We start from the raw sequence: 20,019 nt of genomic DNA on the forward strand, positions 1-20,019 counted from the left end.
CTTAAGGGATCTTTCAGCGTAAAATTTAAAAAAGATTGATTTTTTTATTTTTGCATATTGGCATCTTTAATATAAGGAAATTATGCTCAACAAATGATTTACTCGAATTCAGTTTTGTTCGTCTTCGATGTATTATAATTATTATAATAGATAGGCAATATTCTACCAAGTTGCTTGGGCATGAGTGTAGAGCCACCTTGTTTCTACTTACTTGAAGTCGGCGGCGTAACCAGAAATTCGGTTTGGTGGGGGTTAGGGGAAAATCGAACTTATTGTCAAAATGTAAAAATCCTCTTTTAAGTTTTAAAATTATGGAGAATTGATTAAAATAAAGTAATTAGCTTCGTGTCTTTAGCACATTTGTTGAGACTGTCATTTAAAACTTTGTTGAAGGCATGGATACTACATCCAGGGAAGATATCGAGCTATAAAGTAATATTTACGACATGTTAAATCTAAAATAACTTTTTATTGTGAGCTTCACAAATTCAAGCTTTGGATAAAATTTAAATTTTATTGTTTAAAACAGACTTCCCATGAACATCGACAAGTTTGTACCTGTGTACAAAATTTCGTGCATGCGTTCAACCTCAAACATGCTTCGTCTCGATGTACAGGTTCGCCTCGAACATCGAACCCAAGCGAACGATCTACAAACTCTAAAATTAAACGTGCACCGGGTGCGTACACGAGAACGATTCGCGCAAGGCAAAAAGAGTCAACGCAAGTGATGATGAGAGTGAGAAAGAAAAAACTAGTGCCACGAACCTATGTGTACGCACACCGTGTACGTACATAGGGTTCGGTTGTGCAGGCGAACATGTGCACGTGTTTAGGTAAGAAATAGCGTGTTTGAGATCGTACACGAAGTGTGGGTTTATTATGAGCATAGAACCAGAGCGAACATTGTGTACGATGTTCATTTGGGGAGTCTGGTTTAAAAACAGTAGAAGAGATTTAAATTAAATTAAATTAATTAAATATTTTAATATTCTGACGACATGGAGTCTTCATGTCTTCAACATAGTTGTTTGTAATAGTACTCTCAGAAAATTTGCTGAAAACATAACTACTTCTAGGAGCCAAAATTATTTTATCAGATTATGTGCTTAGTACGCTCGAAATGTGCTGTTTTACGTTGTAAAATTTTTCGAGGATACATCTCCGCAATTATCGTTTTCGAAATAATGTGATCTTGGCCTTAAATTACTTTTTTCGAACATTTATTTTAGCTAATCATTTATAATTGATAGTACAACAAAAATCAAATGTTCATAAAAATCGATCAGAACATGCTAGATTCAAACGGAAAACGCGTTTTACTACTATCTAAAACTTTCTAGAAGCGACCTAGATGATTAAAACTGATCTTGCAAAGAAAACTTCAATAAATTCATTTTATAGCACAATTACAACAAAAAATAAATAAAATGATATTAATATAATATAAAAATATATAGATAAATGATCTCTTCAGCAAAGTTACACCAAATTAATGGTTATAAAACTTAACAGAAGAATTTTTTATTGTTGGTTTGTTGGTTGTAACACCTTATTGAGAATTAAGGAATATTATCTCAAAATGTTCGTAAACAAATTCTACACACAAAAGCACAAAACGTAACTAGAAGCCAGGAAACACTTATGATCTTTTTTTTCCTTTTTTGACACTGTGCGCCGGTCTAAGGACTAATTGTCATCAAAAGACTCGCGGGGAGGTATTATATAGGAGACTTGTGAGAATCATGTAATCTCACCGTTTGGCGACCATCACTTCCTTCCAGCGCTGTTTCGTTAATAAAGTGGATTACAGGTTTACCTACGCCCTTAATTGCAAGGAAAGCACTTTTAATCAAAGATCAGTAAAATTTCATAGATAAAACGTGTTACACTCAAAAATTGGTTAAACATGAATTTGTTCAAAGCGGTCAAACTTCTTATTAAAAAGTCAAAATATGCTTCTTTTGAAAGTTCAATTCATGCAGAATAAAGAAAAATAGTAACTCAAGTCTCTTTTTTAGCGAATGCGAACGCCAGTTTGTCTTGAACTGCAAATCGCTAACAGTTGCCTTTCGCGTCTTCTTGATGTTCTGCTTGGCAATTGCCAAATATTTATCTATTGGGAAGAGTTCTGGCATGTTGGGAGGGTTCATGTTCTTGGCCACAACCTGAACGTAGTTCGCTGCCTTTTTTCCTTAACGGCAAGATGCTAAATTAGGCCAAAATAGAACGGAATAATTATGTTCCTCGAGGAAAGGTAAGACAGTTTTCCATTCACTTCACTTCACTAGTTGATGGCTCCGGTCGCAAATTAAATGTCAAACCACAGGAATAGGCCTGCCAAACGAGATATTTCTTTTGAAACTATGACAGCATAATGTGTGAAAATCTCTGCCACTTTTCCACTTCCAGTCGACGTATAATATTCTAGTTCAGGAAGATGTTTAAAGTTAGCCTTAACGTAGTTTTCGTCATCCTGTACCACGCAATCAAATTTCATCAGGATCTTCATGTACAGATGGCGCGATCGTTCTCTGGCCGACATGTTTTCTTATCGCCACAATTTAGAATCACTACCTTCTTGTAAGTAGACAGTCCGGCTCGCTTCTAACTAGATGCACGGTTGTAGACAAAAATTCCAGCTTGCTTGCGACATCTCTGACGGAAAGGTTGGAGTTCCGTTTGAAATAGCTGGCAACTCTTTTAGTCGTTTGTGCAGCTTCTGGCTTTCAATTTTCTCTTGATTCAGTCTTCCTGGCTGTCGATGCGTTGGTGACAGCTATTTTCGCAATATTCAACAATTTCGCCAACTTGGCGTGCGAGTAGTTCGGATTGCGCGAGCCAAATTTTGCTCCATTTCTCCTTCTTGTATATCAAGATCTTGCCTGTCGATCCACTGTATGTATATGCAAATCGTACTGAATATGTAATATACATATCCATCATTGTATTAAACATAACCAGCCATGGAATCGTAGCTTGGACAAATGAGAAAGGCACAATTGCACCACTAGGAGGATTAAAACAGGTTTTTTAATGTGTGATGAAACAAAATGTGTCAAGCTTGATGTCGACCAATTTTTGATCGTAACACCCTTTAGGTACAGGAGCTTTTGACTAAACCAACTTTTTTCAATTTATGAACATTTATAATTTTTTACTATTATAGAAAATCATTGCACGATATCTTGAAGAATCCTATTTGAAGAGATAAAATAGCTGAACTGATAAACTGCCTTACATGTCCAGGTTATTAAGCTCTACTCTTGAGGCCCGAAATTGAGTTATTTTTCGATAAAAAATTGCAAAAATTATCTACTGAATATATAATGAATTTGATTTTTTTTGTAGGAAAATGTTACGACTTTTAAATTTTGATTTTGAAGACCAGAAAGAAACATAGGCGACCTTGAATCGTCATTGATTACATTGATGTTGAAACTGCTGACAAGTGAGACTATTCATAATAGTATTAGTCCGATTTTAATATTTTTTTCAAATTATTCAGTAAACATACCACTATGTTTTCCCGTGAAAGAGGTTTATTTGCCAATTTTTATAAAAATGTTGCTTCATTTTTTAGAGACTAAAAAATTTGCGAATCATTCACGGGAAAACATAGCGATATGTTTACTGAATAGTTAGAAAAATATAGATATCGGACCAACACTTCTATGAAACAACATTTCATTATCAATTTAATCAATGACCTTTCAAGATCGCTAATGTTCTCTTGTCTTAATAATTTTGAATTGAAAAGTCAAAATATGCTGAACAATAAAAAAATAAAAAGTCAAAATCTATTCAGTCAACACTTTGCACTTTATTCCTTAAAAAACAGCTAAATTTCGGGTGTTCTATCCCTAAATGGTGTCAAAATGTGTGAACTGACAGCGGTTGGGGTTAGAACCTGACTCAGTTTCGAGGTCAAGCAAAAACTCCATTATTACGCGACGACTCGAGAAAAATAAAAATTAGGCAATCCATTAGACGTTTGTTTGACAATTCAGCGGTGGGTTCTGTCAACAGGATACTCCTGCGAACAGAAAAACTCGTTTGTCGAACGTTAGTCCGATTCGTTTGATGTTGGATCGAATCAACGATATTGTTGGACGTCGCACCCCTCGGAGTAACGTCAGAATAAGTAAACAAGAAATAATCAGCTGATCAGAAACGTTTCATGGATTGCCTAATAGAGTGGATGGCGCACTGTAGTAAATCTAGGAGGGTGTCACTCCTGTCATCTGCCGTGGAGATATACAGACTTTGACAGTAGACACCATATGATGGGCCTCGCCGCTTCTAGGCCCACGTCGCCCGTGTAATAGCATTGGGTTGTTTTGATTTTAACAAAGGCAGATGTTGGCTAGTACAAAATGGCTGCCTAGCAGGGGGCTGAGTAAATCATAACGCAAAGCCGTAGGTACAGAGAAAGGGAGGGGACGCTTAGACCTAATCGAGAAAAAATGGCAATGCATTGATTGTCAAAGAAAAGGAAGGAGTGACCAAACTCCTTCAGAAACAGAATCGATCCGTAATTAATTAAAACTCGATTGAAAAGTCGACTTTTGAAGTATTTAGTTAGAGTAGTTAGTTAGAGAGTTAGAAGTATTGAAGTTTATTCTAAAAATCAATGCTATTTCGTTTGTTGGATCTGTAGGATTAGATTATTAGCATATTCTTCGGTTTCATGTGTAGTCCCAGTGGCTAACGCCATCATTTGAGCCTTATGAGAATTTTGAGCATTGCCTCAAAAATATACATCCAGTCTATGAACACGTATTCAGGTAAATTAAAAGAGTCAAGTTATTACTGCAAAATGAAGAAAATTCAACATTGTATTTAAAACTACAAAGTTTTGATAATCTGAATTCGATATAAAAATAGGATACACTCGACATTTACTTCCATCAAAAAATTTATTTTCTCGGTGTTGACACACGGTTCGCAATAAGGTTGAAAGGATAACTCAGAAATAATGAACCATGAAAATCGATGATACATCGTTGAGCTACGTGATTCACTAGAAGTGACTGTCAAAATCGTATAAGTTTTCACCACATGTGCACTGCTGTAAAGTGGAAAAAACATGGTAAAAAACACCACATGATAAAGTTTTTTGATGGATGAGGCTGGAAGGGCACCGAAAGAAAATATGGAGACAGGATACCGATTCATTTGTACTTTTAAAATATTAACCAATAATTTTCAGTGGTAGAAGTCAGACTGTCACACCACCTACACATGCGTTTGATTGGCAATTGAATAATTGATACAAGGTGCATTAAATTTCCATCAACTTTTGGTTGTACCCATTACTGCAGCAATCGGAAACACGATCGGAACGTCTATCATAGGATACGAATCGAAACCACCAGTGTAATTAACGGTTAGGGAGGTAGCTGCGGTGCGGTGCGATATCGACATCTGCTCCGACTTCCACGGCACCCCTCTGGATGGCAGATTTCAGAGGGTAGTACGGGCACTAATTTCACGAATCAAAACAAAGGCGCGTGCTGAAAATTGAATGGTAAACGTTTTGACTTTTTATGCTTGAAAGCGGAAGGGACAAGTGGTTATGTGTGGCTTTTGGTTTGATTGAAAGGTTATAATCATTACTACGTCCTTAAACAGTGGTTTTCTGCCCTTTGATTGGATGAAAGAGAACGCTACTATCAATACAGGTGTGCGATGGAAGCCGGATCATTAGAGAGACATATCTGCTGACGGAAAGGACACAACTTCATAAACGAAGGGTTCCTTTAAAATTGATTCATATCGTGACTGGCAATTTATAATATTATCTGGAAGAGTCAATCGATGGATTATTGGTTCTGTTAAATAAATTGAATCTATTGAATATTGTCATACAATGATGAAAAATTTGCATCTACTGAGTCACTGTGAAAATGTCATCTGGATAATTTTTATGCTACAGCGTCTGCTCATAAACAGGGAAGAAGATATAGCCAACGTTCAAATTATGCACAATTCTTTTATGGATAGAGATAAATTTCATTTTCTAATTTCTAAAGAAAACAATTAAATGATTAATTTGTTGAAACGCTTGACGATCTTAATAGTTATGTAAAAATAAAGTGACCATACGTCTTGGTTTCCCAGGACATGTCCGGGATGTTGACTGACTGTTCTGGTGTCCTGGGATGTCGAGGAAAACCTATTTTGTCCATATTGAGTCTTCGCTTGATTCATTCTGGTCTATGTTGCAGTTATGACCGACCGCAACCACAACTGCAACATAATCTCGGTGCAGAGCATGGAAGTTATAGCAAGATTCGGTACCGTCTCAAGTGTGAACCAGGACCTCAATATTAATTCTTCAAAAGGGCTAAAGAGATTTTTGTTAACAAACTTATTTCGCTCATTATTCCGCTGTCGAGTGAAGTTTCATGAGAAAATCACATTAATCTACATCTTTATCCTTCATAGAAGTAATTTCAATTGTCTTCCGAACTGAAATTATAACAAATTAAGAACAAAAGTTAAACAAAAGTTTGTTTACAAATCGCATTAGCCCTTTTCAAAAGTTAATATGGAATTGTTCAAAAACGATTTTCCATATTTTATTTACCCGATTCAAAAGGCTTTCAGATTACCCAGACGCCAAAGATGTTAGGGTAAAGACCTAATTTTGGACCCATTAGGGAGGGTGCCACACTATTCTATTAATTACGCAGCCTATAATCGTTGAAATGCGCATAAATTGGCACCAGTATCCTTGCTTCGTTCCCAAGAACCAATATAATAACAAAAATGTCCTGAAAATGGGGAAATACTTCTGTTTGAGTGCCACTAAAACTCGAATATTTTTGTACTACCATTTGAGCCAGCGTTGAACAAAGATGGCAGACGCTGCTATCACTAACGGCTTCAAATGGGTAGGGCGATAATAGAAATAGGGCGAAAATAGTCTCCACACCCTAGTTCCGTTCTAGAGAGTACGGTTCTAAGTAGGGTTGATGTACCAGTAGTGTTATACTTAAGGAAAACTTCATAAAAAATCGATGAATAGATCTTTGGATCATTGGGCGATGTTTATACGTTAACAATTTTTCCATAGAAAAAATATAAATATTGTTTATTAACTAATTATTCAATATTCAATACCAATAGTAGTGCAATCGCTAATTTCGGTCCCTATTGTTGTAATTCCCATTGATTTCTTATAGGACTTGCAACTATAGGTACATTAGATCAACTATAGGTGCAAGCTCAAAATTCAAAGAAAATTAATTTTTTTCATTTATTGATCAAATTTCAAGGATAACAGTTTTATTGTCGCATGATTTTAGCGTGATGAACCAATAAAAAAATATTTGGTTATGGTTGGTACCTTAGATAGACGTATAGCCCACTACTGCAACTATTGGTACACCTCAACTATACGAGCACCCACCCTCGATAATAAGCGAATTTTGAAATACGCGTTTGTATAAATTCGACGAACTACTAGGTGGTCGAACTGTTACAAAAGACACATTGGTAGAGCTCTGAAATGCTGCATGCCGAAAACCTGCATTGTCATATCTATTTTTGTCCGCATATCTGTGAATTCTGAAATATTGATTTTCATTGGTTTTCTGGAGTCGTTCACTTTTTACATTTCTTATGAAAGAAATATATAGAACTTTCAAGATTTTTTTCGAAGAGTTCGTGTACTTGGGCTCACTGGTGACCGTCGACAATGATACCAGCAGAGAGATTCGTAGACGCATCGTGGCAGGAAATCGTGCTTACTTTGGCCTCCGCAAGACACTTCGGTCGAACAGAGTTCGCCGTCATACGAAGTTGACCATCTACAAGACGCTGATTAGACCGGTAGTTCTCTACGGGCACGAGACCTGGACCATGCTCGTGGAGGACCAACGCGCACTTGGTGTCTTCGAACGGAAAGTGCTGCGTACCATCTACGGTGGAGTGCAGATGGAAGACGGCACATTGAGACGGCGAATGAACCATGAGTTGCATCAGCTGTTGGGGGAGCCGCCCATCTGTCATACCGCGAAAATCGGACGACTACGGTGGGCCGGGCACGTAGCCAGAATGTCGGACAATAGCCCGGTGAAAACGGTTCTCAATTGCAATCCGACCGGTACAAGAAGACGTGGCGCGCAGCGAGCACGATGGATCGACCAGGTGGAAGACGATTTGCGGACCCTTCGCAGACTGCGTGGCTGGCGACGCGCGGCCATGGACCGAGTGGAATGGAGGAATCTTTTGTATACGGCACAGGCCACTTCGGCCTTAATCTGTTAATAAATAAATAAAGATTTTTTCGAGACCCGGAGGACCGAGTCTTATATACCACTCAACTCAGTTCGACAATTTGGAACTCTGTCTGTTTGTGTAACGGGCAAACTCTCAATCGTGTTTCTCAGCAATAGCTGAACCGATCTTATCCAAACCAATTTTAAATAAAAGGCCTAACACTCAGGCAGAACGCTATTAATTTGGTTTTTAATCTGTTTCCAAGATATGAACTTTTTGCATTTTTTATAGTATCTGTCAAAATTGACATTATATATAAAAGTTTTGTGTATCACCAGAATACGAATACCTTCACAACGTGCTAAGACTTTTATAATCGATCTAGTATCAAACGAAATATTTAACATTGAATTCGGGCGAAAGCTTTTTATCATTTTTCATAGCTAAGACCAAAACATAGAAATAAGACCATAATATGCAATCTATTATTAATGCCAAAAAGGCTAATTTTAGGCAAAAAGCATCTTTGGAGAAGTTAATAGATACAATATGCGGTCTTTCATTTGATATTATGGTTTTGCAGATTACCCGTACAAGTGAGATATATTTTCATAAAATTTCTTTCAAGTGATTGTATTGAGATGATGCCTTCAGCCAATTTATAGTTCTTAACTTTGCAGAAGACACCAAATGAAGACTTTTTTTCATGAGAGCCCTCTTTTTTCGCTTTCTCTTTCGATTATTACCGCGAAACTATAACACTTTTTAAACATTTATCAGTATGTTTCGAAAGACCAAGGTTTTTACTAGCTTAGTATGCATACAGTTGACGGGAAACCAGAAAGGTGACCGAGTAATTCTTCAAAAAGTCTTCAAATACCTATTTCGAATATTTTAATAGTTATGGATTGTTTGTGGATTACCCTTTGTCTCCTATTTATTGTTCAATATAGTAATGTTCCGTTGAAGTTAGCCGAATTTTATTTAAAAAACGCCTAACCTAACAGTGTAATGAGACATTTCTTATAACTCTCATCACTCTGCGGATAATATATCGATTTAGAACTTGATGTTTCGCGAAGTTTTTGATAAAACATACTACATGGGACGCTGGAAGGATTCAGAGAAACGTTTAAATCAGCATAGGACAACATCAGTGCTAGAAATCTCAAAGGCTAAACCAAATCAATGGAAAAGCGAAAAAGTTGCCCATAAATAGACGGATAAACAGCTTATTACTAATGCTCTTTCAACCCTCTGGAAGCCGTGCAAATGGCCCACTAAACGAGAAGCCGCTGGTGCGCTAAGACGATTTCGCTAGATTTTCAGAGCAGCGTGCACTCAGTGCACTAGCGCGACTTAATAACATATCTAAGTTCTTCAACCGATGCATTGTGTAGGAAAAACTGAATTTTCCTAAAGTACTTTTTTACAAATTTTTAATTTTTTTTAAATCTATTTGAAGTGCATACTCTCAATACAACTGAAGTTTTAAAATTATGGAGAATTATTTTTCAAAAAAATAGTAGAAGACTTCGTGTCTTCAGCGAATTTGTTGAGACTGTCATTTGAAACAACTTTGTTGAAGGCATGAGTATTACGTGTAGGGAGTATGTCGAGCTATAAAAATATATTTACGTACCAATGCATACCGAATGCTTGTTCATTTCAGAATTCACGTTTATCAGAATGTATACAGGGCCGGCGGAAAGCGTGGGTAGTATGGGTAGTACTACCCACTCGAAAATAACCGAGTGGGTAATTACCCACTCGAATATAACCGAGTGGGTAATTACCCACTCGAAATTTTGAAACATTTAAAAAAATGTAGATGCGCAACGCATGTATCTCGCACTACACACATTTGAAAACATCGATGTACCACAATTCCATTTGCATTAACGAACGTGATTTAATGTGAATGTAACGTAATCGTGTGCATTGCAAAAAGGAAAACAATCCTTACTAATGGACCCCTCACCCTATGCTTTCTACCCACTCGGGCGTAAAGTGTTTTGCCGCCCCTGAATGTATATTAGTGTTAGTGATCTTTAGAAAAGTGAGTTTCTTGAAAGATGCGTTGGTGGATTCACACAAAACAAAAATAAGAGTTGTAATCAATTACCAATCGAAATCGCATCTTTCACTTCCGCTTGCATTTTCAGCAAAGGAAATTTTGCAGTTTTGAAGATTTTTCTAGCAATAGGGGTATCTTGTGGTCATAAGACCGATCAGTATATCGCAAAAGCGGACGAGACGTCGATCGCTAAGCAGCGCTTACAAGAATCTACTAAAGAGGGAAGAATGATATATCATAAAACAATAATTATAAAATAAAAAATCGCGAATTAATTCTACTTTTCTGAGACCCAAGTAGATAAAAGCCCTTAACTCTCGAACAAAATTAGTTTGAACAATAAATTCTCCATAAATACCTCTAGAAGAAATGACCGCCACAATTATTTTATCAGATGATGTGCTATTTTCCGTTGCAAAATTCTTCAAAATAGCTCTGAAACCGCTAAAGTTTTGAAATGATGTGATCTGTTAAATAACTGTTGTCGAACCTTTATTTTACCAAGTCATATAATTGAAATATAATAAAAATCAAATGCTCGCAAAAATCGATAAGGGTCAAACGGAAAATACAATTTTTCCATTTTTTTCTAATTTCGGAAAGTGTTATTCTCGCTATAATTCATATTACGTTTTCGTCACAACTCTACGCATTCCCAAAATAAAGACATATTAAGCAAATGTTGTAAGTTATGCAATTTTTCGATGAGCAGTTCTATGTTTCATAGACATTAATTCAATTCCAACTTCGCTTCCTATTAAAAAAATTGACTCTAATCCGTATTTCGGTACATCCCTTCAAAAGTGAGCTCAATATGATAGGAAATCTGGGGATTATGATTCATTTCAGAACTCCGGAATGGGTTTATATTGAAATGTATTCATGCAGGTATTTGAAATTGATGTGATTAGGCAGCTGTAAAATCGCTAGCAATGATCAGTTACAGATCAGGATCCCATTCCCAAAATTTTTCAAAAGCTACAAGGGACAGCCCTATAGGGCTGCACGAACTGTAGACGTAGGACTATACTACTTAATTTAAAATATTTATTTTCTTAGTACATTTAGAGTAATAATAAATCAAATATATTTCTTACGTATAGTTTAAGCACAACAAATCAACATCGAATGTTACATATTGAACCAAACCTTCTTGGTTATCGGGTCATTTCATTTTTAGTAGGTGATCGAATCTGATTAAACTTATTTTAAAAGATCTGAAGAAAGAGGACAGAAAACTGTGACCGAACTAATATCTGGAACTAAATCTTTATAGCACAAGATTAGTTTTTAAAAATTACAAAAACTTGGTGTGGTAAAAACCGGTAAAGAAAAATCAAATTTTAGACAATATAATCACATTTCATGTATAGATGCTTCTTAGTTAAAGTTTGCCGTTATTGTAGCCACATGTTTAGGCTCGATTTGAATCGTGTGTAAATACCCGCTACTGGAATTCAGAATAAATCAGACGTCTGACACATGTTTGGCAATCGTTTGTAGATGGCGAGATGATCGATACAATGCAGTTAGAGTGCAGCTGTCAAACACCTGTAGCAAACAGTTGCGCAGATGGCAATAGTGAAACACGGATTTCCAACGTTTATCAATTTGAAAGTTTACACAGGTTTTTGAAGACATTTTGTTCTAGCCTAAACGTCTGTTATCTGTGTTGTAGCTTTCCTAAAGTACGCATACAAATGTAGCGAATGCAGTGGTCTTAATCATACATCGAAACTACCCAAGCAACAATTTAAGTTTTATAGCACACTTCAAGTGCAATCTAAGTTTTAAGAGAGACTTCAAGAGTATCATAAAACCACACTTGTTACTAGGGTATAAATATACAAGAATCGAAAACAATTTTATATATCGACTTAGATGAGTTTTTGCAGCGGTTTTTCGAGTGGCAGTGTATTCATTCATAAATAGGGTTTGTAGTTATCTATTAGCAGAATCAGTATATGATAGCCTGAGTGGAAATGAATCACGTGAAGTGGAAATGAATCAATGAATTGATCGAACGTAAATAAAAAACTTTCGTCGTGCTTTCCATCGATCCGCATAAATTTGCTGCTAAGACAGTTTTCGTCTTTGCGCTACGAAAGCACAGATTGCTATCATGCAGGTTACGCATGCAACTGCTAACAATCAGGGTTGCCACATTGAAATCTGTGTTTCAGTCAAAAATATCTTTTTACCATCTGTGATAACTGAAACAGGAAAAAAAATCTGTGAAAATCTGTGATAAGTTTCCGAAAAATCTGTGAAAAATAACTATTTCCAAAAATCTAATTTTCATAAAAATGCCAAAAATCTGCCATCTTTAAAAAATCTGTTATAAACAATTGTGAACAAAATCTGTGACATTACAGAAAAGTCTGTGAATATGGTAACCCTGCTAACAAATTAGATATATCTACCTACACATTCGCCTCAAACATTAAACCCAAGCGCACAAAGCAAAATGAATCAACGCTGATAATGATGGGTAGAGCCAAAGAGACAACTAGTACCACGACACTATGTTAACCGTGTTTGGAAATGGAGCTCGAATGTACAAGCGACATTGTGTTCGAGATTGTACATGAAAGTGTGCTGGAAACGAGCACAACACAAAAGAAAGCATAGTGTTTGAACGGACGAGCTCAGTCGCGTGTTAGAGGGCACTGGGTAGCCTACCTCCACAGCCAGTGTAACGGACTTCTAACTCAGCTACATTGGCTGTGAAAACACATAGCGCAGTGATCTGCTTAGCCTGCCGTTCAACAGGCAACCGAGCTTGTCCGGCCAAATCCGTTCTTTAAATAGTCGATGATAACGTCATCCATAGAAGCGTTATGTAAATTTTTAATGCCATGATATCAAATTTTTTTGGGTTTATCTATTGGAATCTATTCTTAGAAGTAATACGGGCGATACGCGCAAAAATTTTTAAAATTTGTCATGAGATGGCTAAATTATATGCGTTTAAAATTGGACCACTTTTCGTTACATGCCATTTTTGTATAATTTGCAAAGTGCACCCTCATATCGAAAACAAAGACGTAAAAAAACCTCATGATGTTTAAAACAATAGGTTATCAATGTTCTGATCAGATAACTATTGTTAGCATCAATAAAAAAATTTCTTCAAGTCAATTAATTTTGGTTGGCGGGAAGGGTGAACTCCTCACATCACCTCTTGGCTACGCCGCTGCTTGGAGTTATTTATTTCGTTTCTCATTTTTCGAAATATTTTCCAAATCGATCCGTTGGTTATAAGTTAGAAAATTTACAGTCAGATGGTTCGCGCAAATCAAATTTTTTTGCACCGATAAGTAATCAAGTTCTATCTAGACAACTTGGAATTTTTTGGTGGTTAATTCTTGTGGCTGTAGATAGAAAAATAAAATATGAAATTCGTTTTATCAAAATAATATTTGGCTTATTTAAATGGATTAATACTATATTGAACAATAAATAGGCGACAAAGAGTAATCCACAAACAACAAGCCATAACTTTTAAAATATTCAAGATAGATATGTGGCGACTTCAGTAAAGTTATTCGCAAAAATAAGAGCTACAAATTTGCTGCAGCAATCATTTCAATACAATCACTTAAAAGACTGTTTATGAAAATATCTCACTTTTAGGAGCATTAATCAGCAAAAAACCCAATATCAAAAGAAAGGGCATATTGCATCTATCAAATTCTCCGAAGATGCTATTGACCTAGATTGCATGATTTTGGGCTTACAGTAATATTTCGATTATATCACGGTATATTATAACGATGTAAGAGGTCCTAATGAGCTTGTCCACTTCGTAATGTTAAGGGAACTAGGGGAATCCCCTGGTGGAGGGCTGAGCTTGATAGAATGAAGAAGGATATGAGAAGTACTTGGAACCGACGTCAGTTTAGGGCTTTCAGGTCAGCTCATATTGCATATAAGAAATGTTGTAGATCTGCAGAGTGGGCTGGCTGGAAAAATCTATGCACTAATGTCTCTAGTCTTGATGAGGCTAGCAGGTTAAATATTCTCTCTAAATCGAAAAAAAATTCAGATGAACTCCTTAAAAATCTATGATTTATGTGACGGACGAAAAAAATGTTCTTAATTATCTCTTCGACGCACACTTTCCAGGTTGTGCGATCTGGAGCTGAACAATGTTCACCGATCTCATTTTGGTGATTCGGACTCGTGGGCGTTAGCACGTTACCACTGAATCGGTTAAGTAGGCAGTTGTCAGTTTTGCTCCATACAACTCGCCTGGAAAAGATGGAATCTTCCCCTATTTTAGAATACAAATCTTGAAAAAACATTATGCTTTCGAGTTTTACTACCGGCTATATCCCGAAAGCATAGCGAGGAATAACTGTTAGTTTTTTCCCAAAGGGGGGCGCTCAAGGTATGAAGAAGCCAAGAATTTTAGGTCTAACAGATTAAGTTCTTTTCTTCTGAAAGCTTTGGAACGGATAATCGATCATCACATCAGGAACGTTAGTTAGTTAGTTGAATATCCACTGCACAAAATGCAACAAGCATATCAGTGTGGGAAATCCACGATCACTTTGTTTACGATGTTGTTTACAAGATTAAAAAAGTCTTCTCGCTCAAGCAATCTAGCTTGGGTGTATTCCAAGACATTGAAGGTGGTTTTGACAATGTGTCCTTCCAGTCTCTTCTGGAAACGACGCGCTGTAATGGGATATCTGCATGTATCTCAGGTTAGATAAACGCAATGCTTAGTAACCTTATTCTTTGCTCGTTACTGCGACAGGCTGAGATACAGAAGATGATTATTTGCGGTTGTCCTCAGGGTGGCGTTTTGTAACCTTTGTTATGGAACTTGGTAGCCGATGGCTTGTTGAAGAAGCTCAATGACGATTAACGAATACTGATTACTGGGTTTTGCATCTGAATTATCTTTGACTTAATCCAATAAGCATTAAGAGCTGTCGAACAGTGGTGTCGACGAGTTAAATTGTCAGTTAACCCAAACTAAATTTCAATAGCTCTTTTCACGAAGAAGTGAACAACAACCGGAGTTCGTTCCTTGCAGTTCTTTGATTCTGAGCTACTGTGTGCAGATCAAGTCATATACGTTGGAGTTATATTGGATTCGTGCATGGCCTTCAAGCAGTGCAGACGAGCTTTCGGAGAGACTAGGGGTCTAAATACATCTATTAGATTTAAACGACAATTGTACGTCCAATACTGTCATATGGATACCTTGTGTGATGGCAGAGGGGAGAGGTGATAACGGTTTAGTCAAAGCTAATCCATCTGCAATTAATGGCGCTCATGGCGTTGACTGGTGCTTTTGCCACAACTTCGAATTCTGCCTTTGAGGCTCTTCTAAATATCTATCCGTTTCACATACGCCTTAAACAAGAAGCACTATCATGTGCATACGGACTGCTTTGGAACAGTAACCATGTTGATCTTGTGACCAGTCATACACGATTGTGATCACAAATGGTTACATGGGGTGAAGATATTCTTGCTCCCAGCGATATTACACTCACATGTAGTTTCCCTTACAGGACATTCCATGGGAAGATTCCCTCTCGAGAGGAGTGGTTGTCTGGCTATATGGAGAGACAACAACAAACGCAAGTGGTCTGTTATACTGACGGTTCTCTGATGAAGAGACGTGCTCGTGTCTACTGTCGTGAAATGAGATTGAAACAATCTCACTCACTAGGTAGATACTGTACTGTATTCCAAGCAGAAATCTTCGCAATTTTGTGCGGGGTACAATCGGCCCTTTAACAAAGCTTGTCCGGCAAATTTATAAACTTCTGCTCCGATAGTTAGGCTGCAATCAAGACCCTTAGCTCAGACAAATCACGGTCCAAACTAGTGATCGCGTGCCGCATTCAAATTGAATAACTAAGCATTGTCAACACTATCTACCTTGTCTGGGAGCCCGGACATTCCGGTATTACTGGAAATGAATGGGCTGACAAATTGGCCAGGGAAGGTTCAGCGATTAACTTCGTTGGTCCTGAGCCCACCCAGCCAATTTCGACAGGTTGGTTAAGAGAAAAAATTCGATCCTGGGCTTCGTCCGAGCACTGCAATTATTGGAGAAATCTACAAACGTGTCGCCAAACAAAGGCGTTTCTAGAACAACCATTCCCAGTGATTTCTAAAAATCTGCCACATTTTTCCGTCCGTACATAGATGACACCATGTTTGGACGACTGAAACTAAAAGACATACTACAGTTTCTTATCCAATGTGCTAAAGAGCTTAATGAACAATTAGTACTACATGCATCGTTCTGCACGTATCATCAAATCTCACCCGTCACAGAGTTATTGAACATTTTTATATAAATAACATAGTTGCTTTAGAATACTTCTAACTCAAAAAGTTTTCTTTGTATTTGTAATCTTTTAGGTTCTTTAGAAAGGTGAAAATTTCCTATTGAATTGTGTCCTCAAATTTATAAGTGAATTAGATTTAGTTACATTTTATTGGTAAAGTAGTTAAAAGTTAGTGTTTTTTATGAGATTTTTATTAATTTTCTCGAAATAATAAATTATGAACATAACAGTATCTATTATTCAAAAGGTGAGTTTTAAGACGATCCATAATTTGTTTTTCAACGTTGTATTCCTATTTTTTGTAATTCCGTTAACTTTTTCTGTAGTCGACTTACAAGTGCTTAAAAGACTAGTTTAAAAATATGCTTTATATCCTTATTTTCAAGGTTTCGTTGGAAATCTGAGAAAATTCTATACCAAATTATGTACAATACGAGCAATATTAAGTCCCATTTTTCAATTTGAGCTAGTATTAGAGAAAATATGATATAAGAATTCAAGTTTTATAACCCAAACACATGGAAACAAAAAGAGATAAGTGTATCATGTGAAAGAACAAATTATGCAGTTGTCCTAGACGAACAATCCGAATCATTAAAATGGTGATATTACTGCTATTAATTTTTGAGAAATCATCGAAAAATCTATAAAAGATGTTAACGTTTATATAAATTACTTGGAATACTATGGTCACATTACAGAGTTAAAACACGTTATAATAATCAGCAACAAGAAAAACGTCATCAAGATAGCGTTAAAACACGTTTTAACTCGTAGTGTGAACGTGGTATAAAAGATTATTTAACCTCATTAACTGAAACAAGTGAGAACACCATTCAACAGAAAATTGTTTCACCTTTCCAATGGAACTAACAGATTTAAAATGCAAAGCGTACTTTTTGAATTAGAAGTATTTGAAGATGAAGTAGTTAGTTTCAGCAAAAAGATTAATAACTCTGTAATGGTTTAGATTTGATGGTACGTGAAGAACACTTTTTCCCTCAATTATTACCCCTCGAGAAGTTCTTAATCACCCCTCGAGAGGTTCTTAATCAAGAACCAAACACCCTGTATATGTGTACAAGATGCATGGATGAGAATAGCACGTATTTTACGCAATAGTTAAAATTCCAGTAACTTCACAAATAGTATTTCAGTACTGGAACATATCTCCGAGAATCCGGATACCCAGCATCCAGATGAATTCATCCAGTTTATTTTCACCAAGTTCAGAAGTTGATGAGTTCTTAAATCCAAAACATTCAAAAGTGTCCAAATCAGTTAAAAATACCGTAGTTATGAACAGTTTAGTTTTGCGAAATCACGGGTACTCTGTCAATTTGTTAAGAGGTAAAGAAAATCAAGCCAGCCCTTCCTCAGACCAGCTTGTTGCATTATCAACTTTATTCGTACAAAATCTATGCTTGTTGTTGCTTGTTCTAAGATGGCACTAAGTAATTTTTTTTTATTTGAAACAGAATATTGTTTCGGGCTACTAATAACAATCGCAATGGAGCCATTACTTTGCTACCAAGAAAAATGATCTTAACACGTAGCAACAAACTGCTTCAACAGATTCCAACAGCCTAAAATTGAATTTACTTGTTTTATTTTTGGAAATAGTGTAAACTTCAATGACTCACGTCAAGTTAGCGCTTTCAGCCGTGACAAAGAAGCTTAGCTAAAATGAGAAACGAACTTCCAAACTAGTTTATGATCTAACCTGCTTGTACCACTTGTAGCACTTTCCGCACTTTTCACTTTTTTATTCACACATCTATATTAATATTTTACTTATCTCTTAATTCACACAATACTACACTTCCGCGGATATCCATTCGTTCGGTATGCTCAACTCACCAAATATATAACCACTCCGTGCGCGTTCCTGCAAGCAATTGACCTGCTATTTGACACTAACTCGAGTCCTTGTGCGACCACCGAATCGTGATCCTTCGTCTGCCCTTTTGCCATCGCCGCATGTCGACACCACGAGACCAACGATTGCTAGTTTTGCTGTGTGGTATCCCATGTGTGGCACCAATCGTACGCAATTTTCATTATCCTTTTTCCGCACCCTTTCTATGCTCACCGTATCGCGTATCGCGCATATTCCACCCGTCCAGGAAAAGTAGGTGTGGTTTGGTCTTCTCGCAATCAACGTTGACTTTTCGCCCCTATGGTGATGTAGTTTATAATAACAAGAGCAATGTGTACCAGATTCGAAGACCGTTAGAACGAGTGGGAACAAGCGGGACAGAGCGAGCCAAAAGTTACTGATCATCCTCACGCCTCGACCTAGCACGTGCTGGAAGGCAAACGGTAATTAGGGATGACTAAGTTGAGTTGTTACGCCAATGTAAATATTTGGTAAGTGAACGGATTGACAAAATAGTTTTAGGCGAATATGACATTCCATGATTCAATTATCTAGTAATGTGAAAGTAGTAAGTGTCAAATATATACATAGTTCTTAATTTACATAGAAGCGTAAAAATTACCCTCACTTTATATAAGTTTATAAACTTTATAAACTTGTTTCGCTCATTAGTCTGCTGCGGAGTGGAATTTCATGAAAAATAGTTATTGTAAATTTTTACCCTTCGTAGAAGTAATTTCAATTGTTTTCTGCTTTGAAATTATAGTAAATTAAGACAAACCATCAAAATAAAAGTTTGTTTACAAATCTTATTCGCCCTTTTGCAAATTTAATATGGAATTGGCAAAATTAACGTTGAGGTAAAATTACTATTACTCGAAAATAAAATTAAAAAGAATATCTTTCTACGGGTGGGGATAGCGTAGTTGGTAAATCGATTGCCTTGTACGCAGCTCACCTGGGTTCGATTCCCAGCCTCACACATAGGGCTAGAGATTTTTCTAACCCATATAAATAGGCGAACGACCCGAAGGTTAAAACCTCTAAAATAAAAAAATAAGAAAAAAAATGTTGGTACGCGCGATCTGTTCTATATTAGGCTGCAATTCGTCATCCTGTGCATCCCTAACACGCGCTTATACATTAGTGACACATCCTGAGCAAGTGGAATCGGAAGAGCAATACGCTTTCCACATTCTCGTAGAGAGAGGGAGAGCTAATCAGCCAAAAGCCACAGCGAAGGCTCAACATGAACTTGGCACATTGATTCCGTTTACACGTCTATTTTTATGAATGGAGTACTTTGAATACGCTCCTCCCCTTTCGATGGCGTCGGCTAATTTAACTCAGTACACTGAAATCTGTATCAATTATGTATGCGATGATTGGTTTGAAATGTACGTACTTACTAGACGGGACGAAATGGGTGGCAGATGGAATACTGAAGGGCAAATATCTGAAATTATGATTTGTTTGCCCATTATTGCTGAACGCTATATAACTAGATACTTATC

The 20,019-nt window shown here is 36.8% G+C and overlaps 1 protein-coding gene across 3 annotated transcripts in view; it reads right to left on the reverse strand.

Annotated features, from left to right (window-relative positions):
- LOC131684243 (nuclear receptor subfamily 2 group E member 1-like) overlaps positions 1–18,578 on the reverse strand; it is a 30,213-nt gene extending 11,635 nt beyond the window's left edge. Inside the window, exon 1 of one of the 3 annotated variants that reach the window (XM_058966938.1) lies at positions 18,487–18,578. The gene's annotated coding sequence lies outside the window, so the exon portion shown is untranslated. Of the gene's footprint in view, positions 1–18,349 lie in introns of all 3 variants that reach the window. The other 2 variants (XM_058966937.1, XM_058966939.1) reach the window with 2 other exon arrangements.
- Positions 18,579–20,019: the final 1,441 nt, after the last annotated feature.

Source organism: Topomyia yanbarensis, chromosome 2 (genome assembly GCF_030247195.1).
Source record: "Topomyia yanbarensis strain Yona2022 chromosome 2, ASM3024719v1, whole genome shotgun sequence".
NCBI classification, from domain to species: Eukaryota; Metazoa; Arthropoda; class Insecta; order Diptera; family Culicidae; genus Topomyia; species Topomyia yanbarensis.